This window comes from Arachis ipaensis, chromosome B9 (assembly GCF_059453495.1).
Source record: "Arachis ipaensis isolate K30076 ecotype BB chromosome B9, ASM5945349v1, whole genome shotgun sequence".
Lineage (NCBI taxonomy): Eukaryota > Viridiplantae > Streptophyta > Magnoliopsida > Fabales > Fabaceae > Arachis > Arachis ipaensis.
Window position 1 is genome coordinate 79,542,394 of NC_142444.1, and position 12,924 is coordinate 79,555,317.

At 39.2% G+C, this 12,924-nt stretch overlaps 1 non-coding gene across 1 annotated transcript; it reads left to right on the forward strand.

Annotated features, from left to right (window-relative positions):
- Positions 1 to 9,146: 9,146 nt before the first annotated feature.
- On the forward strand, positions 9,147 to 9,254 carry LOC148545139 (small nucleolar RNA R71). The gene has a single exon (XR_015901670.1). It is a non-coding gene; the product is annotated as a small nucleolar RNA R71 (small nucleolar RNA).
- The last annotated feature ends 3,670 nt before the right edge of the window (positions 9,255 to 12,924 follow it).

Genomic DNA, 12,924 nt, shown 5'->3' on the forward strand with positions numbered 1-12,924 from the left:
TTCTTCATGGGCTGAAAATTCAACCAAAAATCCAATTTAATTCAAATCTTCACCAAATCAAAAGCCCATCCAAATTCCAATATCCAAGAATAGAAAGTGTATAAATAGGAGTTAGTTTGATGTAATTAGAGGAGCTGAATTTTACTTTTAAATTTTCTTTTCATTTTCATTTTTGAGCTTTTAGTTTTGAATTTAGATTTCAGAGAACTTGGGAGGAGAATTGATCTCTCTTCTTCTTGGTTCTTGCTTGAGCACTCTTTAATTTTCTTGCTTTGGATCTTTGGTGGAGAATTGAAGAACTTCTGTTTCAATCTCACCTTGAGATCCCTTGTTTATTTTCTTTCTACATAATTGAATTTGAATTTCTGTTTACTGCTTCTTCATCTACTTTGTTTCTGCAATTTACTTTTCTTTACTTCTTTTGCAATTGCTCTTGTTGGATCAAGGAAGGATTTGAGATCTAGACTTGTTATCTAGTCTCTTCCACTCCTGAGATCTCAACCCCTTTTAATTTGCTGCAATTTAAGCACTGCTTTCTAGTTCTTTAAATTTTCAAGTCATTTTAATTTTCTGTTTTGATCCTTCACTGAAATTTTCCTTTTCTGTTTAGATTTGCTGCAACTCTCAATTTACTTTCCTGCACATTTACCTTTACTGTAATTGTTCTGAATTTGATCTGTTGCTCTCTTTAAATATTCTGCACCCAACCCCCTTTACTTGTCATGCAATTTACATTTCTTGTCATTTAAGATTCTTGCAATTTACTTTTCTTGTTCTTTAAGTTTCTGCACATTTACTTTCTGCACTTTAAATTTCCTGTCATTTACATTCTGTTGGCTACAAATTCACACAATTCACTCAATGTTAGCTTGACTAAACTAATCACCCACTAAAGTTGCTTGATCCATCAATCCTCGTGGGATCGACCTCACTCTAAGTGAGTTTTACTACTTGATACGACCCTGTATACTTGCCGGTTAGTTTTTGGTGTTTTGGGAAATTCGTTTTTCCACAAAAATACCATCACCTTCCAAGTTAGTTCCCACGTTAATGTAACTAACGTGGAAGCTAACGTGGGTGTTCTAGCCTTCGCAAACGTTAGTGGCATTCACTTTTTCCACTAACGTTGGCATTTTTTGCCCATCGCTAACGTTAGTGGTGTTTACTTTTACCACTAACGTTCCATGCTCTCCTTCTTCAAAGTTAATGCCCCTAACTTTCTCACTAACGTTGGCGCTTCTCTTTTCTTCCACGTTAATGGCCACGTTTGTGGCACTAACGTAGCCACTAACGTGGCTCTTCTCTGCTTCTTGTCACCTGAAATCAATCAAACAAAGTGCATCAAAGTCTTGCTCTTAATCATGGGATCATGCATCATCCATTTTATCATTCAATTCATGCATAATTCTCATGAAATCATTCAAAATTCACAATGTTTGCTTGAATCATGGTGTGAATGCATTTTCAACTAAATACTTGCTTATTTCCTAAGAAAATGCATGAAACCAACCTAAAGCATACAAAAAATGGCTAGTAAAACTAGCCAAGATGCCCTCCATCAATTGCCGGTTTGGGCTATGCTACCGACGAAGTGATTCTTGTTTTTTGAGAAATTCCAAACCGGTGCAAATCCCTCTCACCAAAGATAGGGAAGGAATTTGAAGGAATGAGGAGAGGATTTCACAATGAAAGTGAGAAAGGATTGCTAAGGATTTCCTAATGAGTTTGCCAAGATCTAGAACCAGTTTTGATGTAGTATGAATCATCGTGTATTGATTGACAAAGTCTACTCATTTTTTGCCTATCCGAGTAAATTATTATTTAGATGAACTAGCAAAGATATACATCAAGAGAGTAGAGAGGTTGTACGGTGTGCTAATCACATCTATGTTTGTAAAAACCCAGAGTATCATGCGTCTTAGTCCCAGAATGATAGTCAAGACAACGGAGAACAGACCAAGCAAATTCAAATGAAGATTCCCACTACAAAAAGCTAATAAAAGACTTATGAGGACCTGGGAGAAAACTTTTCAAGTTTAAAGAAAGAAGTCCTGTATTTGTGAAGGTTACTTCAACAAACTGAAATCGAATGAGCAATCAAAAACTAAGGAGTTGAACCTGAGGCCGTTTAAGGTGTTGAGACGTATTGGTGGCCGGTGGCATATAAAATAGTTTTACCGTAGTTATTTTTTTAAACCTGCACGACGTAATCCATATTCCATAGTTTTAAAAGTACACTTCTGATGTTAATCAGATATTAGAACCTGAACCAGTACAACTTTGAGGGAATCTTGCATTTCAAGTAACTCAGGTTAGAATTGACAATACCAATATTTAGCGGCTATGTAACGGCCCTACTCCCAGCATGTCATGATCATACTAGAAGCTGAACGTTACCAACTTGTTTTTCCAACTTAAGTAATATTTAATAAATATAAGCCTGTTCGTTGTTAACAACTCGCGAGTTTTTGAGTAATTTTTTTTTTAAAAAAACAATAGTGGTTTGGAGTCGTACACATACAGTATAACAAGGAAACATGAGTACACACATTCAGAGAATAGTAGAAGGTAATACATACAATATCACACCATAATATACATCATAATACAGAAGCGGCTCATTTATACCAGTAAAGAACTATAATACAATATCATTCAGTTAGTGACTCATATAATATATACACATATATACATAAGAGATCCCGGGGCCTGGCCGGTCCAAAAGCCCCTAAGCTGGTACCTAGGCTAGCCTAATTCTATGACATGCCTGTTCCCTCTGAGCATGCTAGTAAAAGTGAGGGGACACTCTAAGGTACCGGAGTTAGACTGGACATCTCAAAAGGTCTCCTCGTCTCTGATCCAAAAGCCCAACACAGAAAACCATTGGGCATGTGGTAATGCCCGCTTGCTGACGTCTCATCTAGCTCATCACTTCTAGAAGAGATACCCACAATCTCAAGGTCCCCCTCAGGTTGCATCCAAGAAAGAGAAAAGTTAGAGGATACATGGGGATTGAAGAAAGGTGTAGTAATTGGACACTGAAAAGGTCTACCATGTACTATATAATTACAAACACGGGGTGCTGCACATCGGATGTAATACTCGCAGCCGTGCACTAGGTCGTCGTAGATGTACGGATGATTAATCTCATAGAGCAGGACTCTCGTGTCCATCTGAAGAGGTGTAAGGGGGTAAGAATTGGGGAATTCTTAGTAAGGTCGGGGTTTATAGTTAAGTCCATTTATAATGTCCGTTTGCAAGTTTTTAAATCCTTTGAAAATCGATGGTTTAACAATCAAATATTCAAAACCTTTTTAAAAGAAATCAGTTAATTAACCAGAAATCTAAACTCCTTCTCTAGATATAAGAAACTTAAAAGTTTCCTAATGGTATGAATGACCAACTTGTCCCAAGCATAGGTTCAATTAAGTCTATGCTGAATCAGTCAGATACTTTATACAAAGCTAGACCTCAAACAAACCAGCCACGACGTTAGGCCCAAACAACTCAATCATCATCGAATCACCACAATCCAAACAATCAATTACAAACACAAGTAATGAGGTTCAAATACAATCAAGAGCAATTACGTCAAGTATAGCAATTAGCAATTAGTAATTAAATAGAATTATTCACATAGGCAAACTAATTACAATATGCACAAACAAGTATGATACATGTCTGGTCCTATTGTAGGTAATGTGCTCATTTGTCGGTTTTGACCCGCACCCGATGCAATCCGACCCTCCAAGTCAGATAAGGCCTTCCCAAAACTTAATCCTAGATTAAGTACCGCAAACCCTCTACCAAGTACTCTCGACTTGCAGGGCTGGTATTTGTTCAAATCTCAATATACCGCAGGTATGCGAGTCAGGCCTTGGTGGACGAAATTGTGATCACATTAATGTAGTACTCTTTGTTATTGTATGGAATCATTATTATGGCTCTTTACTATGTGTGGACACAACTCCGTTCAACTAACCAGCAAGTGTACTGGGTCGTCCAAGTAATAAACCTTACGTGAGTAAGGGTCGATCCCACAGAGATTGTTGGCTTGAAGCAAGCTATGGTCACCTTGCAAATCTCAGTCAGGCGGATTTAAACATGATACTTTATTAGATTAAAATAAACAATAAAAGGGATAGAGATACTTATGTGGATTCATTGGCAGGAATTTCAGATAAGCGAATGGAGATGCTTTTCGTTCCTCTGAACCTCTGCTTTCCTGCTATCTTCATCCAATCAGTCTTACTCCTTTCCATGGCTGGCTGTATGCAAGGGCATCACCGTTGTCAGTGGCTACATCCCCTCCTCTCAGTGAATCATATGCTCACGCACCCTGTCACGGCACAGCTATTCATCTGTCGGTTCTCGATCATGCTGGAATAGGATTCACCCTCCTTTTGCGTCTGTCACTAACGCCCAACAATCGCAAGTTTGAAGCTCGTCACAGTCATTCAATCATTGAATCCTACTCAGAATACCAAAGACAAGGTTTAGACCTTCCGGATTCTCTTGAATGCCGCCATCATTCTAGCGTACACCACGAAGATTCTGGTTAGGAGATCTAAGAGATATTCATTCTAGCTTAATTCATGTAGAACAGAAGTGTTTGTCAGGCACGCATTCATAAGGGAGAAGGATGATGAGCGTCACACATAATCATCACCTTCATCACGTTCTTGGGTGCGAATGGATATCTTAGAAGCGAAATAAGAAGAATTGAATAGAAAACAGTAGTACTTTGCATTAATCTTTGAGGAACAGCAGAGCTCCACACCTTAATCTATGGAGTGTAGAAACTCTACCGTATGAAAATACATAAGTGAAAGGTCCAGGCATGGCCGTGTGGCCAGCCCCCATGGTCTAAGAACAATGCGTTCAAAGATGCCTAATACAATAGTATGAGGTCCTATTTATAATAAACTAGTCACTAGGGTTTACATGAGTAAATAATTGATGCATAAATCCACTTTCTGGGCCCACTTGGTGTGTGCTTGGGCTTGGGCTTAAGTGTAGCACGTGCAGAGGCCATTTGTGGAGTTGAACGCCAGTTTCTGTGCCAGTTTGGGCGTTCAACTCTGGTTTTGGATCCTTTTCTTGCGCTGGACGCCAGATTTGGGCAGAAGGCTGGCGTTGAACGCCAGTTTACGTCATCAATTCTTGGCCAAAGTATGGACTATTATATATTGCTGGAAAGCCCTGGATGTCTACTTTCCAACGAAATTGGAAGCGCGCCATTTCGAGTTCTGTAGCTCCAGAAAATCCACTTTGAGTGCAGGGAGGTCAGAATCCAACAGCATCAGCAGTCCTTTTTCAACCTCTGAATCTGATTTCTGCTCAAGTCCCACAATTTCAGCCAGAAAATACCTGAAATCACAGAAAAACACAAAAACTCATAGTAAAGTCTAAAAATGTGAATTTAACACAAAATCTAATAAAAACACCCCTAAAAGTAACTAGATCCTACTAAAAACATACTAAAAACAATGTCAAAAAGCGTATAAATTATCCGCTCATCACAACACCAAACTTAAATTGTTGCTTGTCCCCAAGCAACTGAAAATCAAAATAGGATAAAAAGAATAGAATATACTATAAATTCCAAACTATCAATGAAACAGAGCTTCAATCATATGAGCGGGACTTATAGCTTTTTGCCTCTTGAATAGTTTTGGCATCTCACTTTATCCATTGAGGTTCAGAATGATTGGCATCTATAGGAACTTCAGATTTCGAATAGTGTTATTGACTCTCTTAGTTCAGTATGATGATTCTTGAACACAGCTTCTTTATGAGTCTTGGCCGTGGCCCTAAGCACTTTGTTTTCCAGTATTACCACCGAATACAAAAATGCCACAGACACATAATTGGGTGAACCCTTTCAGATTGTGACTCAGCTTTGCTAAAGTCCCCAATTAGAGGTGTCCAGGGTTCTTAAGCACACTCTTTTTGCTTTGGACCTTGACTTTAACCGCTCAGTCTCAAGTTTTCACTTGACACCTACACGCCACAAGCACATGGTTAGGGACAGCTTGGTTTAGCCGCTTAGACCAGGATTTTATTCCTTTAGGCCCTCCTATCCACTGATGCTCAAAGCCTTGGGATCCTTTTTATTTGCCGTTGCCTTTTGTTTTTAAGGGTTATTGGCTTTTTCTGCTTGCTTTTTCTTTTTCTTTCTAATTTTTTTTCCATATATATATATATATTTTTTTTTCGCTATTATTTTTTTTTCTGCAAGCTTTGTTCTTTGCTGCTTTTTCTTGCTTCAAGAATCATTTTTATGATTTTTCAGATTATCAAATAACATGTCTCCTAGTCATCATTCTTTCAAGAGCCAACATATTTAACATTCTTAAACAACAACTTCAAAAGACATATGCACTGTTCAAGCATACATTCAGAAAACAAGAAGCATTGTCACCACATCAATATAATTAAACTAAGTTTAAGAATAAATTCGAAACTCATGTACTTCTTGTTCTTTTGAATTAAAACATTTTTTATTTAAGAGAGGTGATGGATTCATAGGACATTTATAACTTTAAGACATAGTTACTACTACTAATGATCATGTAATGAAGACACAAACACAGATAAGCACATAACATAGAAAACGAAAAACAGAGAAAGTAAGAACAAGGAATGAGTCCACCTTAGTGATGTCCTTGAGCTCTTCTATGTCTCTTCCTTGTCTTTGCTGCTCCTCCTTCATTGCTTTTAGATCTTCTCTGATTTCATGAAGGATGAAGGAGTGCTCTTGATGTTCCACCCTTAGTTGCTTCCAATAATTGTGTGGAAGAAAATGTATCCCCTGAGGTATCTCAGGGATCTCTTGATTTGCAGTCAAATGTTCTACCACTGAGCTATAGATCCTTTACATAATTGTTTTACCACACCAAACTTAGAATGTTGCTCGCCCTCGAGCAAAAGAAGAGGGAATAGATGAAGAAGAAGATGTGGAAATAAAAACTAGGATTATGAGGAGGTAAGGTGGGGATCCTGTGGGGTCCACAGATCCAGAGGTGATCCTGTGAGGTCCACAGATCTGGAGGTGTCAAGGCATTTACATCCCTGCACCAATTTAGGCATGCAAAATGCCCTTGCACACAACTCTGGGCGTTCAGCGCCAGGTTGGTGCCCATTTTGGGCGTTCAACGCCCCTTTGCTGCCATTTCTGGCGTTGAACGCCAGAACCATGCTTGTTCTGGGCGTTCAGCGCCAGAACTATGCTCTGTTCTGGCGTTTGAACGCCAGACAGATGCTCCTCCAGGGTGTGATTTTTCTTCTGCTGTTTTTGATTCCGTTTCCAATTTTTATATTTATTTTATGACTCCACATGATCATTAACCTAAGAAAACATGAAAAACAATAAAAATAAGAGTTAGATAAACATTGGGTTGCCTCCTAACAAGCGCTTCTTTAATGTCAGTAGCTTGACAGTGGGCTCTCATGGAGCCTCACAGATGTGCAGAGTTTTGTTGAAACTCTCCAACACCAAACTTAGAGTTTGGATATGGGAGTTCAACACCAAACTTAGAGTTTGGTTGTGGCCTCCCAACACCAAACTTAGAGTTTGACTGTGGGGGCTCTGGTTGACTCTGCTTAGAGAGAAGCTTTTCCTGCTTCCTCTCCATGGTTGCAGAGGGAGATCCTTGAGTTTTGAATACAAGGGAGTTCTCATTCCATTGAAGGACTATTTCACCTCTGTCAACATCAATCACAGCTCTTGCTGTGGCCAGGAAAGGTCTTCCTAGGATGATGGATTCATCCTCTTCCTTTCCAGTATCCAGGACTATGAAATCAGCAGGGATGTAAAGGCCCTCAACTTTTACCAATACATCTTCTACGTGTCCATAAGCCTGTCTTCTTGAGCTGTCTGCCATCTCTAATGAGATTTTAGCAGCTTGCACCCCATAGATTCCCAGTTTCTCTATTACAGAGAGGGGCATGAGGTTTATTCCTGAACCAAGGTCACACAGAGTCTTAAAGATCATGGTGCCTATGGTACAGGGTATTATGAACTTTCCAGGATCCTGTCTCTTCTGAGGCAATGTCAGTTGATCCAGATCACTTAGTTCATTGATGAACAAGGGAGGTTCAACTTCCCAAGCATCAATGCCAAACAATTTGGCATTCAGCTTCATGATTGCACCAAGAAACTTGGCAGTTTTCTCTTCAGTGACATCCTCATTCTCTTCAGAAGAGGAATACTCATCAGAGCTCATGAAGGGCATAAGGAGGTTCAATGGAATCTCTATGGTCTCTAGATGAGCCTCAGAGTCCTTTGGTTCCTCAGAGGGAAGCTCCTTATTGACCACTGGATGTCCCAGGGGGTCTTCCTCCTTGGGATTCACGTCCTCTCCTCTCCTCACAGGTTCGGCCATGGCGCTTATGTCAATGGCCTTGCACTCTCCTTTTGGGTTCTCTTCTGTATTGCTTGGGAGAGTACTAGGAGGGATTTCAGTGATCCTTTTACTCAGCTGGCCCACTTGTGCTTCCAGATTTCTAATGGAAGACCTTGTTTCATTCATGAAACTTACAGTGGCCTTAGATAGATCAGAGACTAGATTTGCTAAATTAGAAGCATTTTGTTCAGAGTTCTCTGTCTGTTGCTGAGTTGATGATGGAAAAGGTTTGCTATTGCTAAACCTGTTTCTTCCACCATTATTAAAGCCTTGTTGAGGCTTTTGATCCTTCCATGAGAAATTTGGATGATTTCTCCATGTTGAGTTATAGGTGTTTCCATAAGGTTCACCTAAGTAATTTACCTCTGCTATTGCAGGGTTCTCAGGATCATAGGCTTCTTCTTCAAAAGATGCCTCTTGAGTACTGTTGGATGTAGCTTGCATTCCATGCAGACTCTGAGAGATCATATTGACTTGCTGAGTCAATATTTTATTCTGAGCCAATATGGCATTCAGAGTATCAACCTCAAGAACTCCCTTCTTCATAGGCGTCCCATTGCTTACAGGATTCCTTTCAGAAGTGTACATGAACTGGTTATTAGCAACCATGTTAATGAGTTCTTGAGCTTCTGCAGGCGTTTTCTTTAGGTGAATGGATCCACCTGCAGAGGTATCCAATGACATCTTAGATAGCTCAGATAGACCATCATAGAATATATCCAGGATGGTCCATTCTGAAAGCATGTCAGAAGGACACTTTTTGGTCAACTGTTTGTATCTTTCCCAAGCTTCATAGAGAGATTCACTTTTCTTCTGTCTGAAGGTTTGAACATCAGCTCTAAGCTTGCTCAGCTTTTGAGGAGGAAAGTACTTTGCTAAGAAAGCCGTGACCAGCTTATCCCAAGAGTTCAGGCTGTCTTTGGGTTGAGAATCCAACCATAATCTAGCTCTGTCTCTTACAGCAAAAGGGAAAAGCATGAGCCTGTAGACTTCAGGATCTATTCCATTAGTCTTAACAGTATCACATATCTGCAAGAATTCAGTTAAGAACTGAAAAGGATCTTTAGATGGAAGTCCATGAAACTTGCAGTTCTGCTGCATCAGAGAAACTAATTGTGGTTTCAGCTCAAAGTTGTTTGCTCCAATGGCAGGAATGGAGATGCTTCTTCCATGTAAATTGGAATTAGGTGCAGTAAAGTCACCAAGCATCTTCCTTATATTATTATTATTTTCGGCTGCCATCTCCTCTTCCTGTTCAAAAATTTCTGAAAGGTTTTCTCTGGATTGTTGTATTTTAGCTTCTCTTAATTTTCTCTTCAGAGTCCTTTCAGGTTCTGGATCTGCTTTCACAAGAATGTTCTTATCCTTGCTCCTGCTCATAAGACAAGGAAGAATGGCCAGAAAAATGATAATAATAATAGAGATCCTTTATCCCACAGTATAGGGATCCCTGTGTGAGTGATGCACATAAACTAGTTATGCTACGATTTAGGAAATTGCACGATCGGCAAAATTCCTTCCGGCAAGTGCACCGGTTATCGTCGTCAAGTAAAAACTCACAATAGAGTGAGGTCGAATCCCACAAGGATTGGTTGATTGAGCAATTCGGATTAGAAGTGTGTTCTAGTTGAGCGGAATCAAGAATTGAGATGAGAATTGCGGAATGTAAAATTGGCGGGAAAAGTAAATGACAAGAAAATTAAATGGCCGAATCTTAAATTGCATGAATTAAAGAGCAGAATGTAAATTGCTGAAATTAAAAGGGAATGGGGGTGATTGCAAGAATTGAATTGCAGAATGTAAAGAGAAAGTGAAATCAGAAATGGGGAATTCATTGGGTTTAGGAGATATTGAAATCTCCGAATCAAAACATGTATATCTCTTCCTCAACCAATGCATTCATTGAATTTTGCTTGGCAATCTTATATGATTGGATCCCAATTCCTTGGCTCACCAATGCTCTCTAAAAACAAACAAATTCCCAATCCCTTGGTTTAAATGTTCATAAGAAGAGATGATGCTTGATCACTGATTATACCACACAATTTCATGAACCACAATTTGGTAGGATTACATGTCACAATATCCATCCAAACCCCAATCCAATCCACTGTGAGAAAGCTTCTCTAGCATGAATCCTCCATTCCTTTCCCAAGGCTCCGAAGGATTCCAAGTATGAGTAGTCTCTTTCCCAAGACAACTACTCAATGGAATTAGATCGAGAAGCTTTCTAACAAAATTCAAGAGAAAAGATTGAAGAAGAAGATAAACTATTATTGATTCATTGAATTACAATAGAGCTCCCTAACCCAATGAAAGGGGGTTTAGTGAATCATAGCTCTGAATTCAATTACAAAGAAAAGGAAAAACTAGCTAAAAGTCAAGTAAAGTAAAAGTCCCCATCAGGGGCTGGATTCCCCTTCAATCCCCCCCCTCTTTCAAATGCAAAAACTAAGGCCTTTAAATAGGCTCCCTAAATTACAAAATGAAAATGAAATTCAAAGCAAATTACAATCAAATGAAAATAAACTATTCTAGATGATTCTTGTGGCCTTGATTTGGTGTTGTTGATGGGCCTTGCTTGCTTGAAGGGCTGAGTGACATAATTGATCCAAAAAGGATAATGATCCATTAAACTACACTCAAATGTTGCACCCCCTTTCTTGAGTCGTCACTTTGTTCTCTTGTCAACCTTCCCAATTTGATGCCAAATATAGACTATTATACCTTGTTGGAAAGCTATGGATGTCAGCTTTCTAACGCAACTGGAAGCACCTCAATTGGATCTCTACAACTCGAGTTATACTCCATGGAAGGTGAAGAGGTCAGCTGGCCTGATTGCATGTTGGTACTATGCTCTTCTATGCACATTACGGGGCTGTTTTCTCCCTCAATTTTTAGTATCCACCATGCATGCCATATATGCTTGGAAAGCTCTAGATGTCTTCTTTCCAATGCATTTTGAATCACCTCATTTGGAGTTTTGTAGCTCAAGTTATTTATGTTTGAAGAAGACATGGTCAAGCTGTTCCATATAACACGTTTAAGCTTCAGTTTAAGGTTAAACTGAAGCTTAAACGTGGATAAAGGAAGGGCAGCCCTGGAGGTCGAACACGTTTAACCTCCAGTTTGAGGTCAAACTGGAGGTTAAACGTGGAAGCTTAGAATGGTAGCCCTGGAGGTGTCGAACACGTTTAAGCTCCAGTTTGAGTCAAACTGGAGCTTAAACGTGGAATGGCTCCCTGGTACTCTTCCTGGTTCTGGCGTTTAACCTCCAGTTTGAGGTCAAACTGGAGGTTAAACGTGGAACTCCTCCCTGGGTGGCATACTCATTCTGGCGTTTAACCTCCAGTTTGAGGTCAAACTGGAGGTTAAACGTGGAATGCTTCTTTAGTGAGACCTTCCATTCTGGCGTTTAACCTCCAGTTTGAGGTCAAACTGGAGGTTAAACTTCATTTCCAGCATTTCTTATCCTTCATGATTTTTGGCGTTTAAGCTCCAGTTTAGGCTTAAACTGGAACTTAAACTCCACATGTGATATTCAAGCTTCCTTTATTGATTTTGTTGCTTCCTTGCCTAGCCTCTTCTTCCCTGAAATCATCCAAACAGTTGCATCAAAGTCTTGCTAAAATTCATGAGAATTCTTCCATTCATAGCATTCAAGGAATATAACTAAAAACTCATGGAATTTGCATAAAAATCTTCATGTTTGAATGATTTAAGACAAGCATGACTATTTGGCCCAAATGATTACTTAAGGCTCAAGAAAATGCATAAAACAACTAAAAATAACATAAAAATTGCTAGTGAAACTAGCCTAAGATGCCTTGGCATCACAACACCAAACTTAATACTTGCTTGTCCCTAAGCAAGTTCTGAATTATTGAGAAGAAAGAATGAAACAGAAAGTAAATTCATTAGCCATATCAGTAAGTAATTGACATTGATTAATGGGGTGTTCATGCAGAAAGTTGTTGCAGCATCACTTTATTGTTTCTTAGGTAAGAATGTCACTTTTTATGTTTCCACTAAAACACTGCTATGGCCTCTTGTTATTCACATATCCTTGGCAAGTTTCTTTTCTTTGTTTTTCTTTTTCTTTGAGCTTATTTGCTCCTTGTTGCTCAGTGTCATGTGTTGCACAAGCCTTTGGCATTTTCTTTTTCTTATCAGTGCACTACACATATCCACTACAGGCATTTTAGTTCACATTTCTTCTTGAGACATTGGTGCCCAGCACCTCTTTGTGTGACTAAATGTTTTGTATTTAGGTTGCTCTTGATAATGGACTTTTGGTTGGTAATCCCGGGTTAGTTAACCCAAGTTACCAAGTGTTGAAACACTCCTCAGAACCTATTCATCCAAGCATATCCTTAATACATAAACACCACAGGCATTTGTCTCAGAAGTTCAAACCATTGGTGCCTAGCTTATTTTCTCAATTTTTTTGCTTTTTGGTTGCCCTTTTTCAGTGGCTTTTTCTTCTTCTTTTTCTTTCTTTTTCATGGCCAAAGAC